The sequence below is a fragment of the Silene latifolia genome, chromosome Y (assembly GCF_048544455.1).
Source record: "Silene latifolia isolate original U9 population chromosome Y, ASM4854445v1, whole genome shotgun sequence".
NCBI classification, from domain to species: Eukaryota; Viridiplantae; Streptophyta; class Magnoliopsida; order Caryophyllales; family Caryophyllaceae; genus Silene; species Silene latifolia.
In genome coordinates this window covers 127,180,680-127,191,388 of record NC_133538.1, presented here as the reverse complement: position 1 = coordinate 127,191,388, position 10,709 = coordinate 127,180,680, and positions in this window count along the sequence as shown.

Sequence of the window (10,709 nt, the reverse complement as noted above, 5' to 3'; positions counted from 1 at the left end):
GTGCTCGCACGTTCCTTAAACCCTGCAAATGATTACAAAGGTGAGAGCCACATCCGGTATCAAGTACCCAAGTGGAAGTGCAAGCATAATTAATGCATATCGCATAGAGAGAGGAAATCATTCCAATAGGCGTCACACGCCCTTCCTTGAGATCCTCCAAGTATTTGGGACAACTCCTCCTATAATGCCCCTTCCCATTACAATGGAAACATTCGGCCTCGGAGAGTTTGACACTTTTTGCCTTGGGATTTCCATTCACAACGGCCTTCCCCTTTCCCTTGTCATGTTTCTTTGACGATTTCTTGAATTGGGACTTTTCCTTTCCTTTTCCTTTCTTAACTCCAAGGGACATATTTTTTAACTTCATGGTTAAAACATTCCCTTTGTCACTCCCACTAGCTTCCATATCCCTCTCCGCTTGGGTGAGGAGTGCATGAATTTCATGATAACTCTTATCAATGCCATTGATGTTGTAGTCACCCTAAAGTGGGCAAAGTTGGTGGGAAGTGAGTGGAGGATACGATCCACCACAAGAGTCTTAGGAATCTTACACCTTAGACGCTCTAGGATGTCGACATATTCGACCATTTTGAGTACATCGGGACCAACCTTTTGGCTCCTCTCAAGCTTGGCTTCAAAGAAGCGTGCCGCTGCATCATATTGACGGACTTTAGGTGTTTGTGAAAACATAGTAACCATACGAGTGAATATCTCGTACGCATTTAAAGAAATGCATGATAGCTTGAGCTTTGGGGACATCGACCATATCAACACATTCTTGATATCATTCGACATCCTCACATGGTCATCATAGGCGGTCCGCACCACCAATGAAGCCCTTGGACCGGGCTCGATGGGAGGAGCATCGGTCAAGTAAGTGAGCACATTGTCGGACAACGCGATACTTTTGATGTTGGATTCCCATTCAAGAAAGTTACTACCGTCATCTTTTAAGATACATTTGTCCATTACGGACCTTAGCCATGAATCTTTGCCTAGTGAATTAGTCGATAGAGTTGATGAAATTGTCATTGCGAATTAAAATGCTACAACAAAAAGGAAAAATTAACATCCATTGTTTTAAGAATTACTTGTGAAAACATGTTTAACAAGTTTTAGCATTTATATAATGACCTCCCACTAAATTATTTAAATTATTCCAAGACCCAAATTTTAAACAAAAATGAGCATCGCTTGGGCGAAACATCCCATAATTGTGTAAATTCGGTAAGTCACGTTGACTAATTCTACCTCTAGAACTCTTGGTCGACGAATTTCCTTAAATCCATCTACTAGCCCCGGAACACAAGACCGTCTTATATCCCGTTGAGTCCAACCAATTTTAGCGTGTGATAACCTTTTTACCATCCTACTTACCCAAGGTAAAAAGAGAACACCCCGCTTGGGCGAGCGTGGCTCTAATGAACAAGAGATTCATAGGTGTTACTTATTGGTAATGCTAATCTCAATTTTAGTTATGTGAGAGATCTTGTCAATTTAATCATAAATTCCCTATAGTTGAACTAAGTCGGTGAATGTAAATGATGTGAATTGACAACCGTGAAAATAAAATGCATGTGAATGGCGATTTTGGCATGCGCGAAAATAAAAACAAGCAAACAAGTAAGCATATGAATAAATCCTAGTATGGCCACCTAGTTAATAAAAACTAGACTATTACATTATCGGAAACCAACTCCTTGATTCCTTGCCTCTTCATTCCAAAAGTGGCTCCTTGTGGGATTTGGAACACCTTCCAAAAATAGACTCCGTCTCGAGGTAATCCGTCTTTTGGAAATGCCGGTAAGAATAACTATTACAATTGAATTACATAGCTATTCCTATCATACATTAATTAGTAAAATAAATAAAACTATTAAGTAATTACAAACCGACGATACGAGATCGTATTTAATTACAAACAAATCGATATTCCCATTCATTTCGGGTAATAACGATTAAAATAAACTAGGCCATACTAGGTACAACAAGATAAATACTTTAAATAAATGACAATCATTCATTCAACTTAAATAAATATGCTTAAAATGCTATAAAATGATGCCAAAATCGCCCTATCCATCAATCGTTGGTATCCATCTCGGTGTTTGTGGATTTAATCGATTTTCAACATGTAAAAATCAATAATCAACTCTTAAATCACATTTAAGTCCAAACTAATTGTCCAAACTGTTTTTGACCTCATTTGGTGATATTTTGCTAATTTAATCGGTAAAATCATAATTTTTAAGTAAAATTCCAAAATAATTGAAAAATTACCCAAAAATTTAAAAAAAAAATTGAGTATTCTGGAACACTCCCAAGAACACCAAAATGTCAGAAAAATTGCCCCAAAAATCCCGATAAAATTTATGAAGAAAAAGATCGATATTTATCGGTGTTTAACCAGTAAAACCAATAAATTTCACTTTTAACTTTTAAATAATATTTTTTAATGTACATAAATTTATCATGGACAGGAACAGACGTTTCAAAATTATGATTAATTTATTTCACTTTTATCGACTTTTATCTCATGAAATCAATAAACATGCAAAACTTCAAACAAACCTTCAACATTTTGCATACAATCAGTAGAAATCATGCATGAAACACCATAAAAAAATCCATGGCCCGAATCATCATTTAACTATTTTTAGTCAATTTATAACTAAAATACGGCATTTTGACTCAGTTTTCTACCAAAATTCATTAAATAGCAAAATAACTTCATAAATCACCAAACTTTAGCACAAATCTTTTGAGATCAGTAGGTGTGCATGCCCCAAAAATTTCGTGCTAAAACCTCTTTTAACACAATTTTTGAGTTTTTATAAATTATCTCATAATTTATTAATATGCTTAAAATCAACATGCAAATTACAAGCCTAAGCTCGGATACCACTTGAAAGATCATAGATCCATAATAGACTCTCTAATAAAAATTAAATTATCTCATAATTTATACTTTTAGTGATCTATGTAACATGCATGCAAATAGCATACAAATAAAAGTTAAGGAAAAACAATTTCCTTACATTGATTTTATGGTAATATGGGCACAAACTAGATCACCTATCTAGTTTGTTCTTGAGCTAAAGAGATATGGATGATCCTCCTTGAAAAACCTTCAAAAAGAAAGTCTCCTTCAAGTTGCACCCAAAACTCAACCCAAAAATCAAACAAGTATTTTACTAGAAACTTGTTAAAATTATTCCCTTGATAATATTTGTAATATTACTAACACTCGTAGTAATAATATTTGATTACTAATCTTAGTAAAGATGTATAATAATTTTAGAGAGAGGAAGACCAAGAAAGATATCACATGCAAAATGTACAAGTGAAGATATAGAAAAATGAGCAAAACTTGGTCTATCTGGAAAGGGGTGGCCGGGTAGGTGAGCGGGTGAGTGGAGTGTTATTTTATCTTATTTTTGTCAATCTTACATCACATGCAAAAAATGATTATAAAATAACTTATGGAAGTATCACAAGTAAAGTGAAAGGATTGTGATCATCCACTAACTTCATTTACACGGTCCAATGTCCCATTTACGGGTCCATTTTGGTTCTTATATTTGTCGCACAAATACGTGTAAATTTTATTTAAACATCGTTTGATGTTTAAATGCTTCCAATTAATTTCGTCTAAATACTCCATAAATATACGTGTACCGCTAGACATATTATTTACGTACTAATATTAATCACATTAATCAATTAGTATAATTTTAGTGAATTAACAATTAATTAACTAAAACCCGTCTCCCAAAATTTATTATTCTATTATCGCATAATTAAATAATAACTGTCGTGCCTCGAGTTCGCAACTCGAAATCTCTCTAAATAATCGACTAACCTTTTAGTCTATAAATCAAGGGACTAAATAAATTGTATCTCATACAATTAATTAGTTGTCTATTGGGGTTCGTTCCTTTAGATGTGACCGAAAGGGGTCAGTTGATCACCGCCGTCTCACGACAATAAAGTCAAACTCTAGTGAGCCAACCGTTATCGATTTACGTTAATCAACTGACGAGGATCAAATAATTAAATATCTGATGATATTCCTTTAATGAGATTTATTATGTAAACGCACTATTGTGTAGGACACTAACTCCAACAGTTTGCTCTGACTGACGGAAGTGAGATGAGATGAGCACGTGGTTGTGGGGTGTTGAATGGAGGCTAGGTGAATTGTTGTGGGCAGCTAGGATAGTAGAGGTGCGACAGAGTCGGTGGAGTTGCTGCTGAATTGATGGTGAACAAGGGAATGACCAAGGTGGCTGGTGGTTGCCATCGGATTTGTTTTGTGTCGATTCCGACACGGAGGAGCAGGGTGGAGCGGAGGAGTGTGGTACAGTGCTGATGGAGCTACTGGTGTTTATCGATTTTTGTAGAATTTTTGACTTAATGAAATGAGCAGGAGGTTCAAATACTGATGAAGGACAAATTTGTTAACCGTGCTCTAGTTCTCCTTGAAGTTGCTGCATTTTGACTTCTTTGACGCGTCATTGACATGCCTAAAATATCGCTACTTAAGACAGCTAAATTAACAATTTATAAGCCACACTTGATACTAATTTAAACTAATTCTAAGACAAGTAAAGTAGTAAGAAGGGGATCGTACCCAAGAGGAGGGGGGTTTGCAATTGGTTTTCAATTATATTACCAGAACAATTGTGAAGTGGACAACAAACAAGCACGTAAATGAAAAAGGGGGGGGGGGGTTCAAAAGTAACAAATACAAAACAACATTCAAATAAGAGTGAGTAGCAAGTAATCAATTACACAAGTTTTATGTTAAAAATTTATCAAGTTCAAGGAAGACTTAACCCAACTCAAAAAAGTGAGACAATTTAGTTGATAAAACCACTCAATCAATCCTTTTAACTAATGTTATTGCCCTATTAGTGATATTAATTCTCCAAATTCCCTTAATTAGGAGCCAATCACAAAGAAATTATACTTAATAATTGACCCAACTTATTAGTTCCCCTAGTGGAAATCACACACATAAGGTAGATAACATGAAGATGTAGCAATGGAATCTAATAGGTGCAATTACTCAAAATGAAATCACAATTAATGAGCAATTACAAATTAATCTCTCAAATGTTAATTAAACCATGAATAAATCACATTCATTAGTCTAATAACAAGTTGTTGCAACATGGGATTACAAGAAAATCACACTTAATAAACCCAACAACAATAAATTAAGGAACTTGGCAAGATTAAGTAACAAGGAAATCACACTAATTACTATAATCAAACAAGGTTTCCAAAATTCAATAAACAAAACACAAGAGATTAATAACAATAACACAAATTAAGAAAAGATCAGAGTGTCTTACAACCAAATATTACACCTTTGAGTTGGATTAAGAAGAGGAGATTAGTTCTCCATAATAGATCTCAAACCCAAATTAGATGATAATTCTTCAATTACAACTTGATTAACAAAATTAAGCATAAGATTGTGAATCCGTAATGGTATTCACCTATATATAGTCCTAGGCTAAAGAGAAAATGATGGCCTTAAGTTGGATGGAAGCCCATCATCAAAACGCGTAATACCCAGAAAAGGCGCACGGCGCGCCCTATAGCTTTGGGAAAGGCGCACGGTGCGCCCTTGCTCCTGGACTGCATTTTTCAAAAGGCCATATCTCTCTCGTTACTAGGCTAAATGAGGCGTATGACCTGTCGTTGGAAAACTAAGAATATAAGATTTCACCTCCACTTGTCCTTGATCGATACAAGCTCCATAACTCAAGATATACTCATTTGAAGTCGATCCTTATGCAAACGAAGCTTCAAATCTTCAATTCCTTCATCTTTTCACTTCTTCATGTCTTAGTTAGTCTTCTTTCTTGCATGTAAATGTTTTGTACCATGGTAGACTTCAAGACATGCCTTTGCTTCTAATCATTTCTCAAAACTCCATTATTACGCCGACACTCAAAAAAGGGCAATAGTGACGTAAATCATATAAAAACGCGTCCCAATGTCGCTTTATTATACTTAAAATATGATAAATAGAGAGTATAAATACGACCCTATCAAATACCCCATACTTAAGCCTTTGCTTGTCCCGAGCAAACTATTATAGAACCAATCAATCAACAAAAGGCTCACAAAATAAGTATGGGTAAGCTCAATCAATCCCTCCCTCTTCTTTCACACCTCATCCTACTTATGTCACCCTCATCACATTATCAACATGGTTACTATTCTGTTACAACATCATCACAAAAGTAAGTGACCCAAATCCTCCAATCAAGAGCCGCTCTTCACTCACGCACCCTCCTTATGTCTTCCCCCATCTAAGATGATCCTAATTTCCACCAATTCAATTTCATTTTCACAATCCAACATAACATCTTCCTTATTTCTCCCCCTTATCTTTAATACTAAGGTTTTCTATGTCTTTGGGTACTCTATCGAGTGGGGCTTACTCTGTCGAGTAAGTATGTTTGGTTTTCGAAACAGTGTTCTGCTGATGGGTATTTGATCGAGTAAGGGGCACTCGATCGAGTAAGTGACATACTCGATCGAGTAAGTCGTGTTTTACGGGTATTCAGCCGGGTTCGATAGTAATGCGTGGAGAGATATGTAAACCTAATTCGACAATTCCTCTTTACTTTTACTCTTATTCTCTAAAGTTTTTACAAAGAAAACAAAGCAACGTCGATTGTTCTTCTCTCATTGCTATCAAATCCTAAGGGCTAGAGTCGTCGGATCGTTGTGTTCTTTACGCCGTTGAGACCGTCGAATTGTGGGTAAGATCCTTGTATAGTTTTCATATCGTTTAATTGATTTTAGTCGAAACCCTAACTGGGTATTTTGGGGTTTTTGGGAGTATTTTGATAATAGATGGTGATTGTATGACTGTGTGTTTGATAGGAGGTGATTTCGTAAGAGGAGCGTTTCTGATTAGCTAATTGTGAGGATCTTGGTGATTGCTTTTCCAGGTTGGGTTTCCCTACTCAGTTATTGTTTACATGTGTATTGGATAATTGGTTGGTAGTGATGATTGGTTGTTGTCATTGATCTATATTGTATTGAATTGGTAATTATTGGTGTTAAAGTTGGTTGTTGTTGTTTGTCTGTGGTTCGTGAGGTGCGCCCTCGTCTGAGTGGAGTCACTTGCGAGAGTGGCTTCACGCCCTTGATTTGCCCTCTGTGAAACCCGCCACAGAGGCGATTTGCACATTTAGGACCATGGGTTATCGCTCGGATGAGATGAGGGGGGCTTAGGTGGGAAAGGCTGTGGTCCCCCACTGGCGGTGTGGAGTACTTGTTGCGATGAGTATTCTGGCAGGACTACACACTTTAGTGTGTAGTCAGGTGTGTGGAGTTATGATGGAGATTGGATGATTGTTGTATTGTTTCTATTACATTGTTTTATGTAAACGATAACTGACCTCGTTTAAATGTTTTGAAAACTGTGGTGATCCATTCGGGGATGGTGAGCAGTTATTGAGCAGGTATGAGATGATGCGCATAGGATAGCTGGATTGAGTTGCCACGAGATGTCTAGAAGTCTTCCGCTGTGTCTTAAACATTTGTTTACTTTATTTGGATTATCATTATTGGGAACAGTTGTATTTTATTTAACGGTTTTGGTTTTGGACATGTATCACTTTAAATTCATTTATTAAAGTACGTTTCTTTATTGTCTATTTGATATACATTGCCTCGGTTAACCGAGATGGTAGCGTTCCCATGCCGTCCTGGTAAGGCACTTGGAGTATGGGGGTGTTACAAAGTGGTATCACAAGGTTATCTAGCATCAAACACCTCCAAACTAAATAATTAGACAAGCTCAAAATCCTCCAACAATACTTCAACACAATCTAGGACAAATCATATAACAACAACAATATCATCCAAACAACTCAAACACCAAATGCACCAAGTGCTAGTCATAAGATATGCCTCCAAATCCCCCTCCTAGCCTTGACACACTTCTAAACTACCCTTGCAACCTTCTTTGACTCGTCCTCTTATGTCACCAACACCATGTAGGAAGTAGTAAAATATGTGACAAGAAATCAATATTTCATTATTTTTCTTTTCTTAGCTCTCTCATTTTGCCTAAACCGCTCTTTCGGGTTTTCGGTTTAGCATTTTCCTCACTTTTACTCTCGTGGCTCGCACTTATTTCTTATTTTTGCCCGGAGCGCCCTTTCGGGTTTTCGCTCTGACCTCGGCCACTTTCCCATTTTTGCCTAGGATGCCCTTTCGGGTTTTCATCCTAGCCGGGTTTTTCTTTTCTTTCTTTTTTTTCTGTTTCTCTTTTCCAAATTTTTTTTCCATTTTTCTTTTTTTTTTTCTTTTTGAAATGGAGTACAATGCATGAAATTAAATATATACAATATATTACAACTCATGTCCACCCCACACTTTGTCTTTCACTTTGTCCTCAAAGTGAAGGTGAACATCTTAATCAATCTTCAATGAAATAACTTGAGGCACCCTCTTTCTCTTCAAATTAGAACAAGTTCAACTCCATCTCACAAGCTCACTAACTTACACCACCAACACCCTCGACTCTCGATTATGAGCTCAAATATTCAAACCTTACATTTTCTCTCCATCTACTTCACTTGGTATTATCATGGTGTACCAAGCACAAGTCATGAGCAAAATGATAACTCAACATACTTTGCCATTTTTCCAACAAAACTCCTCCATATTTGAACTTTGATTGCTTCTTTTTCATTGTTTGATTTGTGGGAGTGAAAGTGGGAATTCTTTTGTAGGCGATTCCACATGATTGAGGTAATGATAGGGAAATAAGGTGTTTAGACAATTAGGCAAGAAGAGTGGTGATGTATGTAGTGATTGCGTCAAAAAGTGAGCTTGGGAATAATATGGTACAAAGGTAGCTTGAATGGGCTTGATAAGGAGCATTGGTGGAATTGTCAAGCATGATAATTTTTACTCTCAAGCAAGGACTTATCAAAAGATTTTAATAAATCACTTGCACCATTTCAGAAACACCTTGTGTGCACTACTCAAAAAGTTTAGTTTTACACACAAGTAACAACTCATAATCCATTATTAGGAAAAGACAATAATAAAAACATTAAAGGAGTACATGTTACCTCCCGTAAAGCGCTCTTGGTTTCCGTCGTTTGCTCGACGCCTTTTCAAGCTCCATCTTCTATCAATGGTCAAGAGTGGAGCAACTCAATGCTCTTAGTAACCTATCAAACATGTTAGCCCACAAACAAGAGAAGTGACAATAATAGAAAGTAAAGACATACCTGTTAGAAATAAATAATCTCATTATACAACATATTCATATATGTTACAATTAATTTAGTCATAAAATGAAATATAGATCTTATGCATGCAAACATGAATAAGAATAGGGAAGAAATCATTTTCCTTACTATAAAATTTCGGATCAAAGGGCACAAGTAAGATCTCCTTCTTACTTGTTCTTGAGCTTTCCTTATATGGATGAACAAATATTCAAAGATAGAATCCCTCCCAAAGATGAATACCCAAGATAACTCCTTAATAGATTAATATTACTTGATCTAGAATAATAATAATCTTACTAAATATTGACCCAAAATATTTATTTTGTTCTCTATTATTTCGAAATATAGAGGAAGGAATTTTGGAGTTTTATCTCTTTAATTTTTATAAGATATTAAGAGAGTTCTATTTCTTACACTAGAAATAAGAAATGTGTGAATGAATAATGAAAGAACCCATTTGATGCTCTTTAGAGGGCAAAACCGGTGGGTGTGAAAAGGTGCCATATGCATGGGCTTGATTCTCTAACCAAGAATATAGGCATGCAAGGCTAGGTGTAGGTTTTATAATTATGTTTTCCACTTATAAATAATCAACACAATTTTTATCCTAATACACCCTCCATTTCGGTACACACACATAAAATGGATGAGTCCATTTTATTTGTGATTTTGTCAATATGTTACATGTGACACATTACATGACATCTTATATATGAAATGTCTTTTTAACAATTAAAATCAACATATTAATAAAATATGTCACTTATAAAAATTAACATAGTAATTCACAATTACTTGTACCAAAATGGTTTACTAATTTATAAATCACAACATCTTGTATTTATAATAAATTATTCATTCAGTTTCAATTGTTTCCGTAAACAATAATTTCATCTAAGTAATAAAATAAATTGATTACTTAGACCGTATCTTATTTAATCAAATTACAATGAGACACGTAAATATTACTTCCAAAACCATTCGTCAATTTTAAGTAATTTAATTAACTCGTATCGTCATACGATCAATAAAATATTCAATTAAGAGTGTTACCCTTTAGGTATGACCTATGGGGATCAACTGATCACCACCGTCACACGACAGTAATGTCAAACTCTAGTCAGCCAATCATTACGATATGTGTGGACCACTTGACTGTAAAATATTACATCCCACATGTATTCTTAAAAACGAGATTTAAACATGTGATCATCATGATCGAAAGTTGTGATCGCATTATTGTCGGAGGACAAATATTCCAACAATCTCCCACTTGTCCTTGACAAGTGTGCATCACCAATTCTCTTGTCCTATTACTATCTCACACTCAATGCAAGGTTTCTTTCAGGTCTTACTTGCAAGTGATCATATCCAGAGTGGTTTCCTCGATCTGGAGAATAACTGATTGACCGGAATTATCTACCATAG